Here is a 17,399-nt window from a genome sequence, read left to right on the forward strand (position 1 = left end):
AGAAAAATTGTGAAGGTGAAGGAGCTTTACTCTTTGAATCAGGATGTCAGCTCTTAGTTAAGATTCTTCAAACTAGATCTTAGCCATTGTTTATAGATTTGCTCAAATGCCTAATTCTTTTTCAGCTGATTATGTTGGAGTTTATTGTTCCTAATGACCAATATGCTCTACCAATGTCAGAGGCCTGATTGACTTTTGAGGGACAATGACTGCTCCAGTTTATGCACTTTCTTTCCCCTCAGCCCTCCCATCCCATCCTCTTCTGCCTACCCTCCCCCTCCCCACTCTCTTTTTGGGGTTCCTTTGTCAGCTATGTATTATGGCAAGGATCAACATTTTCTTGACACTCATTGTGGAGAAGGTGATGTAATCTCTCTTTGGAGGGTGGTCGCCTGCTGCTTGCAGGTTGAGCTAAAAGCAGATTCTCTCATTGATGGGTATGACTGCATTTCCTGGGCACCTCTAGTACACAAGGCTCTTGCCACAGTCGCTTGGGTCTTATTCTTAATTACTTCATACCCCAAATTAGGTGGGCTAAATATCTTTTTGTTACCACAGAATGGAAAGCACGTCATTATTGGTGTAAAACAAATGTCCTTATAAGGTCCAACGTGCAGTATCCTAAAAGAAAACAAAGTAAACAATTTGTGTATTTCATAATATACATGGAATAAGCCAGTAGGTTATTTTGCAAGCCCATGTAGGTGATCCTGGTAGATTAGATTTACAATATATCTTTCTATTCACTTCATTCTCTCCATTCTCTATCCATTAATTTTTCTTGTATCTAGAAATACAGCAATAAAGAAAACTACAGTATACAGTTCCTGCTTTCTCTGAAATCAACTATTAACTTCAGGCAAGTGGAACACATACTTGCTACCTTACTTTTTTTAATCCCCATATTGCATAATAGAAGAGAATGGTAATTTTTATCATGCCATTAATGTGATTCCTTTCTTTATTGCTTAAAGTGTCAATCAGTCTAATTGAAATGGGTTATTACTCTGTTATCTTCTTCATTTTAATGATTTGGTTCTCCCAGCATTACCCTTCATTACCTGTTCTCCAAAGGATTTGTTTTATCTGAAAATAATTTACTGCCTAACATCGATGCATTTTTCTGATATTGTTCGGTGGGCCTGGTGTTACCTTTAGAGAGTTACAGTCATTAGAGTAAGAGGAAATATATACAGTGTTTCATCTTGCAGAACTTAATGTACCAAATCTGATGTCCTATAATGTTTCAGAGGGATGACACAAATCATTTGCAACTAGAAGCCTTGTCACAAGAATTCTCCCTTATTCAATTAGATTTTTTAGGTGTTTGCTTTAAAAAGTAATATCAGATTAGTAATGGGGAAGCAATCTTTGAAATCATTGGTGGGCTAAACCATGATAATAAGATACAAAAGTGAAATGAATGGTGGGAAATGGCAGACACATTACACATAAACATTGTTTTGTTATGGCAAATCTCTATGACTTCTCACCACGATGTCATTATGGAGGTTTGAAAAAAAATGTATGCATCTCCTGCAGAGCCCATGAACTTGTTGTCTTTTGTACATTATGGAATCTACAGGTATTTTTCAAACTAGGACCACAAACATTCATCCTTCAAGAGGTAAGTTCCACTTGCACATTCATGTTCAAATCTCAGAGCAACAGCAGCAGCCTTTACGTATCCCATGATTAACACTTCAACCTCCAGCCCATTTTGTAAGGTTAGGCATTCATCAAAATGTCAGAATGATTACATTACAAATCTAAAAGCCCTTTTATCAGACACTGAACTTTAATCCACTCTTTTCTGTAGTCACCTCCTGTCACTGTTGCAACTGACAATTATTGTTTTTGGTCAAAAAATTGTGCCTTGCAATCAAAATGGCTTGTTATCCAAATTGCTCTCTGATGCTACAAAATGTTGTTTGTGGACAGTTCTCCTGAGCACCACTCTCCCTCTTCTCCAGAGTTGTGAAAGGGAAGCAAGATAAAGTCAGGAGAACAGGGTGGGGCTGAGGCATGCCTGGCCTTTTCACTGCTAGGCTTGGGAGCCTAGAAAATTTACCTGGAGGCTTCTGAGTAACGGAACTTCTAAAAGAAATTAAATGACATTTTATCACTATTTTATTCATAACTTGTGCTTACTTTTAAGTGAGCTTTTGTTTTAGGATTAAACCCTGACAGTCAGTGGCAGCTAGAATCGCCACCTGTCAAAGGTAAGGTTTCCAGTAAATAAAATATTTACATATATCAAGTGTGAGAGAGACTGGGGAAAAATTTAATGGGCAAATAGAAATTCATAAAAGGCTACAAAATCTTTCTTGATCAGTCTCACTTGTAGGTCTTAAACCTAAGATGCCATGTTACAGGTGGATCAGCTTCGGTAGGAAAGCAAGAGCTTTCTATTAGAAGCAAACAAACCCCTCTTTGTCAGTTCCTTTGCATGTGAGGTTCTATACATTTTGGAGCTTAAACAGTTGGTTCCTTATTTTTGTTTCACTGAAGCTGCTGAATGCTAATAGGTTATTGATGATGGTTATATTTGCCAGGCATGAAAAATGCTTGGGCAACAGGGCATGCATGACAGTTAATCTTTGTAGAGAAAAGATGAGCATCAGTGGCTGAATTAGGTGTGGAGGGTTGCAGATGATATTTACGAACACAGTGACATCAAGGGAGAGGGTAGCCCATGGAACTGCTGGCCATAAATAGTTTTAGGCATACTACAAATATCAGGAGAGGATAGGAGAGACTACGTGGAATTGCTTTACAAGAATGGCAGCTTCTAAGAATTATAATGAGATCAGAAGGTACAATCCTTTTCAGTACTTAGAGTTTTCTTCTAGATGGAAATAAGCAAAAGTGGAGAATTACCAAGGTTTATATTTTGTCTCCATCATTTATAGCTAATTGAACATGGGGGGAAATGTATCTTCCTTCTAAGTTTCAGCTTCCTCAACTGGAAAATTGGACTAAAAAGAACCATACTTCAGAGTTGTTACCAGGATTAAATGAGATAATATATGTCAAGTGCCTAGCTAAATGTTTGGCACCTTATCACATGCGCCAGAAATGGTATCAATTATTGTTTCATAATGGAGATAATATTTGGTGGGCATGTGTATTTGTGAGTGAGAGGGAGAAAGATAACTGTGTCTTTTTTCACATTTTTTTGAATGTATAATTTTCTCCCAACTCAGTTGAGGCATCCACCATGGAGAGAGGTGCTTCAGGACTGTTACCAGAGAAATTGAAAGAGAAAGAGATGAAACCATTTTTTAACAACCCTAATGGGAATTTCCAGCGAATGGCTAGACAGTAGGCATAAAAGCCAGACTGTCAACAGGGGAAAGTCTTTATTCAATCAATTATCAAGATGCCTGAAGGATAAACTAGACCACAGAGTTTTACCTGCAGGAGGTCTTGCTGAGATGGAGAAAGTAAGGAGGCAGAAGTTCATCCCTTCTGTTCTGAGGAATGTGAAAGGAGGACAGGAAGGTAGGAAGGACAGGACACTCTTCTTCTCCAGACTGTGTCCAAGACTGGAAAGAAATTTTAAGTCAGTAAAAAGAAATACCAGTAGCAGGAAGAGGAACCACTTTGCTGACTGTCCCTATACCCACTGGGTAAAGGGAGACAGAGCATCAAAGTGATCCCAGTAATGCCATGTAGATAGGCACAGAGAAAATGTTGGTGCTTAGCTTTCTTGAGCATGCCTACTAATAACTGACATGGATGGGACTGAAAAGTTCCTGGGTTGCCTAAATAAAAGACAAAGGTGTTAACTGCTAAGCTGTGCCAGTATGAAATGAAGGCAGGCCAAGACCTCCACAGAGAACCACCAGCCCTGATTAAACTTTAAGAGACTGGCCACCAGATTCCAGCATCAGATCCCAGGTAGGGCGCCATACAAGAAAGAACCTACACCAGGGACTGGCATGATCTCAGATTCCCATAGATTTGGAAACCCTGTCTGTCCACTACTCTGTCATCTCGAAACTCACTACATTCTGTACACTCAGTGCAATCTTTGAGGGGAACAGAGAAAAGAGAGAAAATGGAAAATGGTTATATTAAGCTAAACTGACATGATAGACTAATCCTAATCATATTCCCCCAATTCACCACTGTCATCACCAATGCCACACAGAAGGTGGGAGTCATGACAAAGACAGTACATTTTACATAAAAAGAAAAAAGGCTATGTCTTCACCAACTCAAAGTAGGAAAAATTGTGACCCTGTGATGAGAACTATTGCAGCTGTCATAATAAAATCAAGATGATGGCTGCATTTCTCAGGTCTCAGATCACCTTTTCTTTTACAAATTGTTTGAAATCTAAAGTCATTTTTAATTCTGTGAAGAAAGTCAATGGTAGCTTGATGGGGATGGCATTGAATCTATAAATTAATTTAGGCAGTAGAGCCATTTTCACGATATTGATTCTATTCATGAGCATGGGATATTTTTCCACTTGCTTGTGTCCTCTCTTATTTCCTTGAGCAGTGGTTTGTAGTTCTCCATGAAGAGGTCCTTCTCATCCCTTGTAAGTTGTATTCCTAGGTATTTTATTCTCTTTGTAGCAATTGTGAATGGGAATTCACTCATGATTTGGCTCTGTTTGTCTGTTACTGGCGTATAGGAATGCTTGTGATTTTTGAACATTGATATTGTATCCTGAGACTTTGCTGAAGTTGCTTATCAGCTTAAGGAGATTTGGGGCTGAGATGAAAAACTCATCCTGCTAAAAGGAAGCAGTCACATTGCCTTTGGAGTCACTTGTCCTTATTCTTGATCTGGTAAGCCAAGTGCTAGAGAGACTAGAAGAACCAAGGAACACGTAGGTAGGGTGAGATAACAGAAGAATACCCAAGCTGAATTGAAAGGAGGAGGTGCAAAGAAGCTTGTGTATTGAATTAGGAAAAAATATAGACTTTGAACTCACAAGGACTTGATTTTTTCCAATTTGTCTCACTCTTTGCATAACCTCTATTATGGGTTGAATTTTGACACCCCCACCACCCCTCCTCCCGCCCAGAAAAGATGTTTAAGTCTTAAATCCCAACACCTGTGAATGTGACCTTAATTGGAAATAAGGTCTTTTCAGATGATCAACTTAAGATGAGGTGATTAGGATATATCCTAATCTCACATGAATGTATCCATATTTAAAGGGGAAATTTGAACACAGAGACAGACACGTCTACAAGAATAAGACGAAGGCAGTGATAAAGGTGATCCAGCTATAAGCCAAAGAACACCAAAGATTGCCAGCAGATCAACAGAAGCCAGGAGAGAGGCCTGAACAGATTCTCCCTCACAGCATGCAAAAGGAACGAACCCTGCCAACACCTTGATTTCAGACTTCTGACCTCCAGAGCTGCAAGATGATAAATATCTGTTGTTTAGGCCGCCCAGTCTGTAGTGCTTGTAATGGCAGCCCCAGCAAACAAATGCAGCCTCTTAACTATTTCTCATCAGTAAATTATTTCTCCCCAGCTCGTACCATAAAAGATTTTAGACAGCTTGCACAAGCCCCCAAACAATAAAACTGTGATGAAATGGCTAAATAGTGTAGTAGCCATGATGTATATGGATGTAAACAGAAACATCATAGCAGGAAAAATTAAGAAAGTCCATTAGATGCAGCTGAGCTTCCAGCTTGTCTCTAAGCTTCCTGGAAACTAAAGTTGAAGGAGGTACCTGTTTGGTCAGAAAAGTTTTACTCTTACAAAGGAAATCGCATTATAGTTCTTTAGGGGAAGCAAAAACTTTTTCTTAGCCCTAAATTCTATAGGCAGTGCTGAATTGCTCAGGAAACAATGCACTTAATGATAGTTCCTTGGCAGATTTGGGAAATTATCCATACACTGATGTATATGTATAACATGGTAGTGCCACCCTCAACCTAGAGGTGACACTTGTGCACCCGCAAATCTCTATGTCTTAGAGATATCAAATCAAATCTTATAAGAAAGCTAAATAAACATCACAAAATATTACAAACAGCTATGCCTCATTTTCATAAGTGATGTCCTGACTCTATCTGATCTAATTTTCATGTAAGTCCTTTGCCACTTTACATCTATCCTCAAAAGCCTGATGGAATCTGCCTGGATACCCCAGGTGCTTCCTCAACATAGAAGTTTTTTCTTGTTTTTTTGTTTTTTTTTAAATTCTGAGTTATTTTGAATATATCTGTCAATTTTAATGTAAACTTGCATTATATTTTCAAATACAATGTAAGACTTTAATTAAAAACAGTGCTTCACTGATAGCAGCTCTACAATTCTGTATTTGACATTGTAGTACAACATGTGAAGGCATGGATTGAGATTAGTCTGAAAGGAAACACTTATCCTTCTATATTCTTTGGAAAAAGCAATCCAAAATATGAAACATTCAGTTAGGTAGGCATAACATTCAGATGTCCAGTGATGGAGGTCTTGTTTTGAGGGGCAGCCTGTTTCAGGTATAAATAAATCTCTCAAAGTCTATTTAGAAAAAAGATATATATTCCTGCAACTTCTTTTATTTATTTTTCTTTTTGGTAGAGATGAGGTCTTGCTATGTTGCCCAGGCTGTTCTCGAATTCCTCACCTCAAGCAACCCTCCTGCCTCAGCCTGCCAAAGTGGTGGGGTTACAGGTGTGTGCCACTGTGACTGGCCTCTGCAACTTCTTAATTCTGTCTGCAGGAGCCACATGAAATAATTTATTTAGTGCTTTAAATACATATTTAAATATTTAATATTTTAACTTAATTTAATATATTTTATTAATATTATTTAATATATTAATATATTTTATTAATTATTAACAATATTTATCAATTAATAATGAAGTATATATTTTGTGAAATATATGTTTGATATGTTTAATAAATATATATATTTAATATATTTAACATTTTAAATGTCACTAAGCCATTTTAAGGAAGATAATCAGGAAATAATTATCCAGTTGTTCTGACCAATACAATTCAGATTCTACTTCAAAAACTTACAAGAGATTGCCTGAATTATTTTTTATATTAAAAGCATAACAGGCACATGTTACACAATTAATTTTGTTCTGTCTTTCATTTGTTAATACTTTCTCAGGACGATAACAGAAAAAATTTTTGAGAATTTATCTTTCTCTGAACCATCAAATCTGCAGTTTTTCATTGTTTATTCTCAGTCATTTCCATTCCCAATTTAAATGTTGGATATAATAACCAGCCATATTAAAGGCCTGATTCTATGAATAGAAAACATGAAAAAAAAATTTTAAGAAAGGATTTGGGAGATGGTGGTAGGTAACTGTACTTGTGAATAACAATAAAATGATCCCAATCGAAGGCTATTGTGTGAGCCCAGCCTGTACAATTCATAGTGACACTTCAGAACAGAGCCACTCCAAGAGTCATACCATCGTTTGCCATTTAATATTTCTCTCCAAGATTTTCCAGAGAAATGCCATCAAAAGCACAAATACTATTTGTAGGATTCCAAACTCTAAGAAACGTATTAATTCAGAAGATGTTAAAGCATCAAAATAGAGAGGAAAATGTTGGAGTGCTTACTATTTATGACTAGCTTCTGCTGTCTGCACTGAAGATCTTAGCTATTTCGTTCATTTTACAGTTGAGATTCAGAAAAAGTACATTAAAAGTGCCCAGAAAAGCCTTATCTCTGCATATTTTTGCAGTATGGAAGGACAAATAGAAACAACATTAGGACTTGATACATTTAGTCATACTCTGTATTGTAGAATCGGAGTGGAAAAAACACAAACTGTTTTCCCCCCGCTCTCACACCACAACAATCAACACAGAAGACTTCTGTGACCAAGTGTGTGGCGACTTCTCCACGCCAACAAGCAATAAGCAATCAATCAGTTCTGCAGTGGACACCAGCTGGGTGTCCTCCAATTTAATTCCAACACAACCTGGATGGAGATATCATCAGATCCCACGGCTTAAAGGCTCAGTCCCACAAGACCACCCTTCACTTCACATGGCAGTCACAAGCCCTAGGTTGTTTTACCTGTGCTTTTGACCAGTTGGCTATAGATCAGGTTTCTCATCACCCCTTCCTTGTGTTCAATGAATTTGCTAGAGTAGCTGAGAGAACTCAGGGAAAGACGTGAATTAGTTTGTTGTCAAGGATATTACAAAGAGTACGGATGAAGAGATACATAAGGAAAGGTATGGGGCAAAGGATGTGGAGCTTCCCTCCTGGCCACACAACCCTCCAGGAACCTCCACACATTCGGCTATCCAGAAGTTGTCTGAACCTACTCTTTTTTATGTTTACAGAGGCTTCATTACAAAGCCTTGACTGATAAAACCATTGGCCATTGGTGAGCAACTTAACTTTCAGCCTCTCTCCTATCTTTGGAGGTTGGGGGGTGGGACTGAAAATCTCAAAGTTCTAATTCTGCCTTGGTCATCTTTTGGTGACCAGTCTCCATCCTAAAGCTACCTAAGGGCTGCCAGTCCTCAGTCAAATCATTAGAATATGAAAAAGATATCATTTTGGAGACTCTAAGGATCTTAGGATTGTATGCCAGGAAATGATGTCAAAGACCAAATATGTTTTATAATATCACAGACACATGCACAGGTTGCCCAGTTTTTTCTAAGTGAAGTTAAAAAGTATTTCAACCCCAATTGCCCTATTCTTCCCTTACATGGTTCCTTCCTATATTTCTGTCTAATGTAATTTAGAAGAACATTGAAGGGAAACAACTTTTACTTGATCAGATAATTAACTGAACTATTCACTTCCCAAGTGTTCAACTGAAAGGTAGATTATTTTAAATCATTTTAAAATTCCTTTTCTTAACTGATTTGTTGTTTATATAAAGTACACCAATATTAAGTAGTACATCTTGAAAATGTTTTACATATTTAAAGGTAACAGCTATTGTATCTCCTGTTACCCTATATTAGTTTTTCTGTTTATGAGCCAAAAACAGATTATTGCAGAAAATATGTACTCTTTGTATCTTATTTCTTTGTCTGAGTAAAATGCTTTTTATTTTCATGTATTTTCTTTCACGTATCAGTACTTTATTGTTCTGTTATATTCCATTAAATGTATGAACTGTATGTTGTTTTATTTCACTGTCATGTTGATGGAGATATGAGATGATTCCAGCCAAAGGCTGTTACAAATAAAGTTGATATAAGCATTCTTGTATATGTCTTTTGGTGGGCATGCATATTGATAGAAGTGGAATTGCTATAGTTAGATTTATATTTAGCTTTAGTTGATACTGCCAGACTCTTGCAAAACAGTTGAACTGGTTTATATTGTCACTGACAATGTATGACAGTTCCAGGTGCTCCACATTTAATATTGTCAGTATTTTTAATTTTAGCCATTCTGATGGATATAAGTTGGTATCATATTACGGTTTTTAATTTGCGTATTCTTGATAACTAAAGATGTTTGGGACATTTTCATAGGCCTCAGCTGTTTGAATATCTTTTTGGTGAAGATGTTCTTCAGATTTTTTTGCCGTTTTAAAATTGGTTTGTTCATCTTTTGTTTTTGGTATTGATTCGGAGGAGTTCTTTTCTTTTTTCTTTTTTTTTTTTTTTTTTTGAGAGGGAGTCTCGCTCTGTCACCCAGGCTGGAGTGCAGTGGCGCGATCTCAGCTCACTTCAAGCCCGACCTCCCAGGTTCACACCATTCTCCTGCCTGAGTCTCCCAAGTAGCTGGGACTACAGGCACCCACCACCACGCCCGGCTAATTTTTTGTATTTTTAGTGGAGACTGGGTTTCACCGTGTTAGCCAGGATCGTCTTGACCTCCTGACCTCGTGATCTGCCTGCCTTGGCCTCCCAAAGTGCTGGGATTACAGGTGTGAGCCACTGTGCCCAGCCTGCTAGAGTTCTTTTTATATTCTGCTTACAGGTACTTTGTAATGTATGTGTAAAGGTACTCTGTAGTATGTTTTTCCACTCTATGGCTTGCCTACTCACTTTATTAATGATGCCTTTTGATGCACAAAAATTCTTCATTTGGATAGAACCCAATTTATAATTTCCTTTTTTGTGTTTAGTTCTTTGTGTTTGCTTGTTGAAACTTTGCTTACCTGCCAAATCACAAAGATATTTTTCTATTGTTCTAGATGCTTGGTGTTTTAGTTCTGTGTTTAGTTCTGTATCCACCTGGTATTTACTTTTAATTATGATATGCAACAGGGATCAAGGTTTTTATTTCCACACAGTTACTATAGTACCAGATAACCAGTGCTATAGTACCATTTATTGAAAAGACTATCCTTTTCTCCCACTGATTTGCAGTGGTAACTATATCATAAACCATATACCTGTGGTTCTATGGGTCTATTTCTGTAGTCTGTTATGCTCATTTGGCCTATTCTGTTATGTTTACTCATTATCAAACTCTTCTAGCTTCTTGTACATGTTTAAGATTGTCTTTGTTATTCTACATTATTTCCCTTTCTATATAAATTTGCAATCAGCTTGACAACCTCCTCCCCATGCCTACCCCCCAGAATAAATCTGCCGGGGTTTTGAATGCTATTGCATTAAATCCATTGATGAGTTTAAGTTTGTTGGAAATTGACATCTTAACAATATATCAAGTTCTGCAATCTATGAACATGGAATAACATCTGCATTTAGTTAGTTCATTTCTTTCACTAATGTGTTATGCATGTTTCATTAGATTTATTCCTAAGTATTTGTTTCTGATGCTATGGTAAATGGTATTTTTATCTCAGTGTAATTTTTATTGTTATTATATGAAATTCATAGATATGAAATGCAATGAATTTTTGTATGTTGGCCTAACCAGCAACCTTACTAATTTCCCTTATTCGTCAGTTTCTTTAGCATTATGACCATGTCATGTGTAAATAATGATAGTTTTATTCTTTCTTGCCAATTTTTGTACATTTTATTTCTTTTCCTTGCTTTATTGCAATGCTTCATTCCAGTATAACGTGGAGTTGGTGATAATGGACATCCTTGTCTTGTTCCCACCATCAGAAATGCACTCAGTCTATGGTATCATGTTATTAATTCTCTAGTCAAACCATAGCTTGTATTTGGTAAAAACAACAATATACATTTGGCTATTTCAAGCATAATTGAATTTCTTTGGCCTCTACGTGATTCTTCCTTGCTGAAAAGGATAATTTATAACAAATATTTCATTGCTTAGAAAGCAAACACTTGCATTTCAGAATATCTTTGTATTTTACTTTCAACTCTAGAAAACATTTGTTATGGTAGGGAAGTATAATTTATGAATTCTTATAATGCTTTAGTTTCTATTCATTTATTTGGGATTTACCATATATTGCTTTATATTTTAAGCAAATTTTATATGAATTTTTCTACTCTACACTATGAACACAAATCCAAAGACAGCATGTATTTGTATTAAATTTATTTGAATCTCTTCAGGCAACTAGCATAATGCCTTGTCTCAATAAATACATGTTTATTGCTTTAGAGAAAACAAGTCCATTACCATTTTCAAACTTGAAATTGCGTTATATGTTTAAGCTGCCATTTAAACAGCACTACATTTTTTGCCATAATTTTGCTATAGTAAACTTTCCAAGTATATTCAAGGGTGATTTTTTTTCTAGAAAAAGTGCCTCAATCTGTTTGGTATGGCTACAAAAGAATACCTGAGACCGAGTAATTTGAAAGAAAAGAAGTTTGTTGAGCTCACAGTTCTGCAGGCTGCGAAGTTCAAGGGCATGACCCTGGCTTCTGGCAGGGGCTTTTATTCTGCATCATAACATGACAGAGAAGGTCAAAGAGGATGCAGACATGTGCGAAGAGGGGAAAGTTTGCGGGGCATCTTGGCCCTGTAACAACCCACTCTGGTGGAAACTAAGCCATTTCCTCAAGACCTAATTTAGTCTTGCAAGAGTGAGAACTTACTACTAGGAGAACACCACCAAGCCATTCATGAAGGATCCGCCCTCTTAACCCAAACACCTCCCAGGAGGCCCTACCTCCACATTGGGGATCAAATTTCAACATGAGTTTTGATGAGAACAAACCATAACGAAAGCATTGCAAAAAGTTGAAAAAGCTCTACTAATGTGTAACCAGACGTGTGAATATATATAACTTTGAGACATATCACGACACTTAAAAGCCTTCAGAATCATAAAAAATGTATCTATCAATCTTAATATTTTATTAACTCCAATTATTTTTACCTGGCTACATGGACATACAACATTTAGCCTCAATTTAAAATAGAATGCAAATTAATATTCATTGGTATTATTTTCATTAATTGCACAACATAGTGAAAATAATGTTAATATTTTTTTCCTTTCCTTCTTCCTTCTTCTCTTTAGTTTTTTTTCTTACCTGTAAATTAACCTAGTTGCCAGATATCCCTAGTTAGCAATGGCAGTTTGGAGGTTCTCAGAAGCAGGAGTGGTTGGTGTTTTTCTATTTATTACTCTAGACTTGGTTCTGAGCACTTTTATAATAAGTGAAACTTCCCATGTATTGTTGTTGTTGTTGTTATATCAGGTCTTAAACTATACCTTTATAAATTCTTAGTCTTATATACTAAAGGGCATTTAATCTCACAACAGTTATTTATGGGCTTTAAATCTTCTATGCAAAGGGTAAAATTGTCCCTGTGAATTTCAGAGGTAGACATTAGGTAAAGAGAGAGTTTTTTGCTTGACTTATTGCTTAAGTTGGAGCGTTCCCTGAATCTTCTAACTCTTAATTTAATTCACTTGAAAGCATTTATTAATCTATGTGCCTAATACATAGATGGGACTGCTTCCAGTGAGCCTGTCAGTCATGTTACCAGAGCCTGGATTTTTTCCTCTGTGCCAAGCTTAAAAAATCAGATGATTTATTTCACATGAGCCACACATGCAAATAGACCTGTAATGCTGAAATTTTGATACTTAAAGGTAAATCTAGTATCAGAGAGCTCTATTAAGTGGTCTAAAGTATATTCAAATGACAAGACGTGCAACTTATTCTAAAATCTAATGCAATCTACTAACAGTAAGGGAGAGGGAACTATTCAGAGTAAATACGACACTGTTTATCTGAAATTTTATTGACACATTAATTGACAACTCCATTTTATATGACATATACAATCAACTGGATTTGTTTAATGTTAGTCCTTAGATAAAAAAATAATTGTATCTCAAGAACTCATAATTGCATATATACTTTTCACTGTACCTGGTCCAATCATTTCATGTATGAAATGAATGAGTCCACAATACCTCAATATTTGAACATTTTGTTTTAATTCACTTAATCATTGAACCGCAGAGTCTATGCTAAATGCTATTATCTCTATAACTCAACAACAAGGAGATTTCACAGACTCACAGTTTAATGCGCTTGGGAGCATAGCTTTCAAAATTTGTTTCAGTACAACCTTTTGGATTATCACATATTTGTACCTTATACCTTTTACTCTACTGAGACAGATGCGTATGCAATATATTTATGTGCATATATTCAGTGTTGGAAATGAATTCATAATCATGTATATCAAGTGATTTGGATATTTAACTGCACCCCATCTCAGGGAATCTTTAGAACTTACATTTGGAACATTTAACTGATTTTAGCTATGTAATGTGATTTTACACGTTACCTTACATTTCCCTTCAAATTCCTTCTGAATCACAATGTTCTGGTTTCCTGGCCACACAGTTCAAGAAATGGCCAAGAGTGGAAGGATGTTATAAGACATCGAGTTTTCTAGTTTTCCTTTAAGATACAAAAAGTGCAAGTTCCACAAAAGTTGAATGAAAGTTGATTTATAGTGCAGCAAAGAAAAACCCTGGAATGTGCAGGAAAGGAAGTGAGCGAACTTGGGAACAGCTGCAAGTAAGTATGATGGACGACTCTGCATTGGGCTAGCAGTTCATCTGTTCCACTTGCAGCTGCAGGCCAAAGCATCACCAGCTTTTCTGCAGAAACTCATCTTGGCATTTTAATGGCTGAGGTGAACCGACTGGTGGCCAGCTGCTGGGACTGAAAATCAGAAGGAGCTCCAGTCCCTCCAGATTGTGAAGTGAAAGGTTAAGGAGAGGGAAGTGGTGCCTTGACCCAGACAGACGCCCATTGGTCCTGAGATTTCAAAAGCAGCAGGAGAGAGAATGCCTGGCAGTGGAGAAACCAGCACTCAGCCTTCTCTGGAAGAAAGCAAAGGCTTGAGGCAGGATTCTCAAGCTTCATTTAATTATGATCAAATAGAGACTGGCAGAAGAGCGTAGTGGCAGATTGGCAGTAACCTCTCCCTAAAAGAACATGAGCTGTGAGGGAGTGACCTTGCAGCCAGCATTGATTTGACATTCACCTGTCCCCGGCTTGCTGGGGAATACTGCTGGGTTAGTTTGGATCCCAAACATAGAAGTAACTCCTAGCAGGAGGCAGAAGAGAGCACTTAAAATTATGCGGCCAAGAGGTTGCATTGGCTGCTGCCTCTTATCGATGGGTCTTTCAGGTCCTTTTAGGGAGCCATCCTGGGCTTCATTGCCCTGCCTAAACTGTGGCCTCCGAGCAGTTTCTCAGGTAGTTCCTGTTACATTTTGTGATCTTGACTAATACAGTAATTTGATTCCAGTTGAAAACTTCCATTACATACATTTCTTGAACTGGGAGAGTTAGAGCCTTGTACTTTGTTCCTCTGCAAAACTGTAAGAGCATCACTGCCGTATTAAAGGAAAGTGAGTGGAAAGTTGCAAAGTGAACCTTTGAGTTCAGGAAAACAGATGAAAATGAGCCCAAGCCTTGGGACTACAGTTCTAGGTTTTGAGTGGTGGACAGGGTGGGAAACCACATAGCATGCAAAGGGGAGTGGGAGGGCAGAGGAAGGAAGCAAGGCTACAGTGTTTGGCTGTGTCCTAATGTGCTCTGGCATAGAGTTATGAGTGGAACTAATGTTACATAACACTATGTATATTTTGGAAGATGACTGGGAAATAGCCTTGAGAGCCAATGGAGATTTATTAAATTAAAATTACCTCGAGCTTGATTTTTCATCTTTACAAAGCACCATAGTAAATTGGCATCTCTGAGACTCCTGTGGGAGCCGGAAAGCTGGAATCAAAAATTCAGAATCATGAAATCAAAAAAGAACTGAAAATCTGAATGGAGAGCCAGTCACAAAAGAATAAGAAGTAAAATATTCTTTAACTATGTATTATCTCCTACAGATCAAAAAGAACTTTCTACCATTTCATTGAACCTGTGAGTGAAAATGATCCCAAAAGTATAGAGAAAATAAAGAACAGTAACCAAATTAATTCAGCTTATATACTCTTTTTTAACCTGTTTAGAATTTGAGAATTGCTTGATCCTGATTATGTAAAAAAGATATATCTATATCTATGTCTCTATATATTAATACATACAAATAAAATTTCTAGAAGGAAGAGTACACAATTAACAGTAGTTACTTCTTTGCCCATGCCTATGTCCTGAATGGTACTACCTAGGTTTTCCTCTAGGATTTTTATGGTATTAGGTCTAACATTTAAGTCTCTAATTCATCTTGAATTAATTTTCGTATAAGGAGTAAGGAAAGGATCCAGTTTCAGCTTTCTACTTATGGCTAGCCAATTTTCCCAGCACCATTTATTAAATAGGGAATCCTTTCCCCATTTCTTGTTTCTCTCAGGTTTGTCAAAGATCAGATGGCTGTAGATGTGTGGTATTATTTCTGAGGACTCTGTTCTGTTCCATTGGTCTATATCTCTGTTTTGGTACCAGTACCATGCTGTTTTGGTTACTGTAGCCTTGTAGTATAGTTTGAAGTCAGGTAGCGTGATGCCTCCAGCTTTGTTCTTTTGACTTAGGATTGTCTTGGAGATGCGGGCTCTTTTTTGGTTCCATATGAACTTTAAAGCAGTTTTTTCCAATTCTGTGAAGAAACTCATTGGTAGCTTGATGGGGATGGCATTGAATCTATAAATTACCTTGGGCAGTATGGCCATTTTCACGATATTGATTCTTCCTATCCATGAGCATGGTATGTTCTTCCATTTGTTTGTGTCCTCTTTTATTTCACTGAGCAGTGGTTTGTAGTTCTCCTTGAAGAGGTCCTTTACATCCCTTGGAAGTTGGATTCCTAGGTATTTGATTCTCTTTGAAGCAATTGTGAATGGAAGTTCATTCCTGATTTGGCTCTCTGTTTGTCTGTTACTGGTGTATAAGAATGCTTGTGATTTTTGCACATTAATTTTGTATCCTGAGACTTTGCTGAAGTTGCTTATCAGCTTAAGGAGATTTTGGGCTGAGACAATGGGGTTTTCTAAATATACAATCATGTCATCTGCAAACAGGGACAATTTGACTTCTTCTTTTCCTAACTGAATACCCTTGATTTCTTTCTCTTGCCTGATTGCCCTAGCCAGAACTTCCAACACTATGTTGAATAGGAGTGGTGAGAGAGGGCATCCCTGTCTTGTGCCAGTTTTCAAAGGGAATTTTTCCAGTTTTTGCCCATTCAGTATGATATTGGCTGTGGGTTTGTCATAAATAGCTCTTATGATTTTGAGGTACGTTCCATCAATACCGAATTTATTGAGCGTTTTTAGCATGAAGGGCTGTTGAATTTTGTCAAAAGCCTTTTCTGCATCTATTGAGATAATCATGTGGTTCTTGTCTTTGGTTCTGTTTATATGCTGGATTATGTTTATTGATTTGCGAATGTTGAACCAGCCTTGCATCCCAGGGATGAAGCCCACTTGCTCATGGTGGATAAGCTTTTTGATGTGTTGCTGAATCCGGTTTGCCAGTATTTTATTGAGGATTTTTGCATCGATGTTCATCAGGGATATTGGTCTAAAATTCTCTTTTTTTGTTGTGTCTCTGCCAGGCTTTGGTATCAGGATGATGTTGGCCTCATAAAATGAGTTAGGGAGGATTCCCTCTTTTTCTATGGATTGGAATAGTTTCAGAAGGAATGGTACCAACTCCTCCTTGTACCTCTGGTAGAATTCAGCTGTGAATCCATCTGGTCCTGGACTTTTTTTGGTTGGTAGGCTATTAATTGTTGCCTCAATTTCAGAGCCTGCTATTGGTCTATTCAGGGATTCAACTTCTTCCTGGTTTAGTCTTGGAAGAGTGTAAGTGTCCAGGAAATTATCCATTTCTTCTAGATTTTCCAGTTTATTTGCGTAGAGGTGTTTATAGTATTCTCTGATGGTAGTTTGTATTTCTGTGGGGTCGGTGGTGATATCGCCTTTATCATTTTTAAATGCGTCGATTTGATTCTTCTCTCTTTTCTTCTTTATTAGTCTGGCTAGTGGTCTGTCAATTTTGTTGATCTTTTCAAAAAACCAACTCCTGGATTCATTGATTTTTTGGAGGGTTTTTTGTGTCTCTATCTCCTTCAGTTCTGCTCTG

Source organism: Macaca mulatta, chromosome 8 (assembly GCF_049350105.2).
Source record: "Macaca mulatta isolate MMU2019108-1 chromosome 8, T2T-MMU8v2.0, whole genome shotgun sequence".
Lineage (NCBI taxonomy): Eukaryota > Metazoa > Chordata > Mammalia > Primates > Cercopithecidae > Macaca > Macaca mulatta.